Raw genomic sequence first — 5000 nt, 5'->3', positions numbered from 1 at the left:
TTCAACAACATCCATTTTATCCTCGCTGCCACAGGACACTATCCAAAGAACGACAAGAGGAACGTGACGTCCACTAATAAGACACAATGTCTCACATCACCCGCAAACAACGCAGCTCAAATCAGCCAGCAACACCCACAGTGGTCCACCCAGTATCAACACAAGACGCAACGCCACGCCACAACACAAAAGGTACAAGCAATAAAATACCCTTTGGCCACACCCCTGGTAAAGACATCGAACCAACCCACCACCTGACACCAGCCAAACGTACATCCTGATTTGACACATCTCTGGCAACCTTACCCACGTTGGCCCCTAACCTAACCCACGTTGGCCCCTAACCTAACCCACGTTGGCCCCTAACCTAACCCACGTTGGCCCCTAACCTAACCCACGTTGGCCCCTAACCTAACCCACGTTGGCCCCTAACCTAACCCACGTTGGCCCCTAACCTAACCCACGTTGGCCCCTAACCTAACCCACGTTGGCCCCTAACCTAACCCACGTTGGCCCCTAACCTAACCCACGTTGGCCCCTAACCTAACCCACGTTGGCCCCTAACCTAACCCACGTTGGCCCCTAACCTAACCCACGTTGGCCCCTAACCTAACCCACGTTGGCCCCTAACCTAACCCACGTTGGCCCCTAACCTAACCCACGTTGGCCCCTAACCTAACCCACGTTGGCCCCTAACCTAACCCACGTTGGCCCCTAACCTAACCCACGTTGGCCCCTAACCTAACCCACGTTGGCCCCTAACCTAACCCACGTTGGCCCCTAACCTAACCCACGTTGGCCCCTAACCTAACCCACGTTGGCCCCTAACCTAACCCACGTTGGCCCCTAACCTAACCCACGTTGGCCCCTAACCTAACCCACGTTGGCCCCTAACCTAACCCACGTTGGCCCCTAACCTAACCCACGTTGGCCCCTAACCTAACCCACGTTGGCCCCTAACCTAACCCACGTTGGCCCCTAAACCTAAGTTACGCTGCACCTTAACCTAAGTTACGCTGCACCTTAACCTAAGTTACGCTGCACCTTAACCTAAGTTACGCTGCACCTTAACCTAAGTTACGCTGCACCTTAACCTAAGTTACGCTGCACCTTAACCTAAGTTACGCTGCACCTTAACCTAAGTTACGCTGCACCTTAACCTAAGTTACGCTGCACCTTAACCTAAGTTACGCTGCACCTTAACCTAAGTTACGCTGCACCTTAACCTAAGTTACGCTGCACCTTAACCTAAGTTACGCTGCACCTTAACCTAAGTTACGCTGCACCTTAACCTAAGTTACGCTGCACCTTAACCTAAGTTACGCTGCACCTTAACCTAAGTTACGCTGCACCTTAACCTAAGTTACACTGCACCTTAACCTAAGTTACACTGCACCTTAACCTAAGTTACACTGCACCTTAACCTAAGTTACACTGCACCTTAACCTAAGTTACGCTGCACCTTAACCTAAGTTACGCTGCACCTTAACCTAAGTTACACTGCACCTTAACCTAACTTACACTGCACCTTAACCTAAGTTACACTGCACCTTAACCTAAGTTACACTGCACCTTAACCTAAGTTACACTGCACCTTAACCTAAGTTACACTGCACCTTAACCTAAGTTACACTGCACCTTAACCTAAGTTACACTGCACCTTAACCTAAGTTACACTGCACCTTAACCTAAGTTACACTGCACCTTAACCTAAGTTACACTGCACCTTAACCTAAGTTACACTGCACCTTAACCTAACTTACACTGCACCTTAACCTAAGTTACACTGCACCTTAACCTAAGTTACACTGCACCTTAACCTAAGTTACACTGCACCTTAACCTAAGTTACACTGCACCTTAACCTAAGTTACACTGCACCTTAACCTAAGTTACACTGCACCTTAACCTAAGTTACACTGCACCTTAACCTAAGTTACACTGCACCTTAACCTAAGTTACACTGCACCTTAACCTAAGTTACACTGCACCTTAACCTAAGTTACACTGCACCTTAACCTAAGTTACACTGCACCTTAACCTAAGTTACACTGCACCTTAACCTAAGTTACACTGCACCTTAACCTAAGTTACACTGCACCTTAACCTAAGTTACACTGCACCTTAACCTAAGTTACACTGCACCTTAACCTCAGTTACACTGCACCTTAACCTCAGTTACACTGCACCTTAACCTAAGTTACACTGCACCTTAACCTAAGTTACACTGCACCTTAACCTAAGTTACACTGCACCTTAACCTAAGTTACACTGCACCTTAACCTAAGTTACACTGCACCTTAACCTAAGTTACACTGCACCTTAACCTAAGTTACACTGCACCTTAACCTAAGTTACACTGCACCTTAACCTAAGTTACACTGCACCTTAACCTAAGTTACACTGCACCTTAACCTAAGTTACACTGCACCTTAACCTAAGTTACACTGCACCTTAACCTAAGTTACACTGCACCTTAACCTAAGTTACACTGCACCTTAACCTAAGTTACACTGCACCTTAACCTAAGTTACACTGCACCTTAACCTAAGTTACACTGCACCTTAACCTAAGTTACACTGCACCTTAACCTAAGTTACACTGCACCTTAACCTAAGTTACACTGCACCTTAACCTAAGTTACACTGCACCTTAACCTAAGTTACACTGCACCTTAACCTAAGTTACACTGCACCTTAACCTAACTTACACTGCACCTTAACCTAACTTACACTGCACCTTAACCTAACTTACACTGCACCTTAACCTAACTTACACTGCACCTTAACCTAACTTACACTGCACCTTAACCTAACTTACACTGCACCTTAACCTAACTTACACTGCACCTTAACCTAACTTACACTGCACCTTAACCTAACTTACACTGCACCTTAACCTAACTTACACTGCACCTTAACTGTCACATGTAACGTCACAGGAATGTAGCTTTGCCTAACAGCAACCCTCTGAACATAGTTCACTGCTTGGATCCTCTGGTGTCATGTGTATTTCTCGATGCCATGGTGCGTACCCTCACGTAAATGTCTTTCGAGTGTTGCGTACTTTCTACACAGTCCCGCTAACCACTGGAAGGGTGTAACGCTACAGAACGACTATCGCCCTCCCCTCCTGCCCTTCCAAGCTGGTCGGTCAGGCGTTTGTTTGTGAAATGAGCCTTGCAGCTGTTCAGTTGCATTCGGTTGTCGATGCAGTCAGTGTACGTTGTGGTACGGCCTGTGTGGACTGTCCGCTGATGTACGCGTAACCCACACTGATCATCCGTCGTTACGTACTGAGTGACATAATGTGGCACATGCTTGACCGTACACCGGCTGCGCCCTACAATGGCGAATCATAAGGGCCATATGTTGTGCACGATGCTACTTGTCTCGTCTCCCCATTACAGCGAGATTGCACTGTTTTACGCCGTACAGACATGTGGTAGGTACGGACGAAAGTATTGCATGTTGGCCCCCCTCCCTCTGCCGGGAATCAGCGTGAGCCGTCTGTTGATGTAGCGACGAGGGTTTTCCTATTTAATCGTATTGCCCCACACAACATGATACCACGGTGGACCGCGTTCCACATCTGCGACATGCTACAGAGGCCGGTTGACAGTCGACCGCGCAAGGGACATTGCACACGTGCGCGGACCATCTTCCACGTGTTCTCTCGTGTACATGCCGTAGTGTGTATGTGGGCTGATGTAGCGTGTCGTGACACATAACATGCAGGCATGCCAGAATCGTAGATTTCGCAAATGTAGATTGACGTATACGTTTGCTGCCAAAGATCCGCAAATGAACTGGAAATCAGTTGTTGAGCGGTTGTTCGCGCTGCAGGTGCATCGGTGATAGCGACGATCGGTACATCTGTGAACCGGTTGTTTCGGCGGTACCCGCCATGCCCCCGAACCTGAGTTGGCCATGTGGGTATGAAGCGATACGAGGCTGTGGCTTGGTGGGACAGTCCCCGGCCGGTGAGGGGGGGCCGCCCGGCGTGCTGGCCGCGCGCTGCGTGAGCGCACGCACTACAGCCGGCTGGTGGGGGGCGCCCAGTGGCAGGAGCGCCGGCCGACGGGCCCGGCTGGCGTCCCAGCTACGCGCCGGCGCACCCGGCGCGCGGCGCCAGGCGGCCAAAGTGGGTTCTGCCGAGCCCGGTGCGAAGCGCGGTGGACATCTGCAGTGTGCTGGTCCGATTGCGGACTGTGTGCGTTGAGGATGCGCCGCCGCCCGGCACTCGGCGTCGCGACGCCGTCTGCTGCTCGGTCGCCCCCGGCGGTTCTCGCAGGTGGTTTGTATCGCAGCTCTGCGGACGTGTTGGCGCGTGCGCTGTGCTGGGAGAGTTCGCTTCTGCACCCAAGTGGGGCTTTGCCCTTCTGTGGCGCTGGCGTTGGAGCTGCCGGTCACCGTAGGTGGCGCGTGTTGTTTCCCGCCGGCAATGCCACGACAGCACGCTCCCGGGCCTCTGTCGGCAGCGGCAAGCTCAGTTGGGAGCACGGGTGTTCGCACTGAAAGCGTCTACTCGCCTATCTCCGGGCGATTGCGCCTCTCTCGAACCCGACCAAGTACTTAGGACGGCGCTGCGCGCCGCCGGGACCTGAGAGGGTTTCGAGGTGTATCGTGCAGGGGAGCTCAGCCTCCTCCTGTTTGCAGAATAATTGAGCGGACGCTTGCGTGTTCGCGCGGGCCCTCGGGACACACTCCCGGGCGGCCGGCTGCTCAGCTCTCGTTGACGCAGCTCCCTGGTTGATCCTGCCAGTAGTCATATGCTTGTCTCAAAGATTAAGCCATGCATGTCTCAGTACAAGCCGCATTAAGGTGAAACCGCGAATGGCTCATTAAATCAGTTATGGTTCCTTAGATCGTACCCACGTTACTTGGATAACTGTGGTAATTCTAGAGCTAATACATGCAAACAGAGTCCCGACCAGAGATGGAAGGGACGCTTTTATTAGATCAAAACCAATCGGATTGGCTCGTCTGGTCCGTTTGCCTT

The 5000-nt window shown here is 51.4% G+C and overlaps 1 non-coding gene across 1 annotated transcript in view; it reads left to right on the top strand.

Moving 5' to 3' along the window:
• The first annotated feature begins 4743 nt into the window (after positions 1-4743).
• The window catches only part of LOC126334337 (small subunit ribosomal RNA), a 1893-nt gene continuing 1636 nt past the window's right edge, over positions 4744-5000 (top strand). The window contains exon 1 of the ribosomal RNA XR_007564664.1: positions 4744-5000. This exon is cut by the window's right edge and continues 1636 nt beyond it. This is a non-coding gene — a ribosomal RNA (small subunit ribosomal RNA).

This window comes from Schistocerca gregaria, unplaced genomic scaffold, assembly GCF_023897955.1.
Source record: "Schistocerca gregaria isolate iqSchGreg1 unplaced genomic scaffold, iqSchGreg1.2 ptg001735l, whole genome shotgun sequence".
In the NCBI taxonomy this organism is placed as follows: Eukaryota; Metazoa; Arthropoda; class Insecta; order Orthoptera; family Acrididae; genus Schistocerca; species Schistocerca gregaria.
Note: the sequence above shows the minus strand (reverse complement) of the source record. Positions and strands in the feature narration are given on the sequence as shown.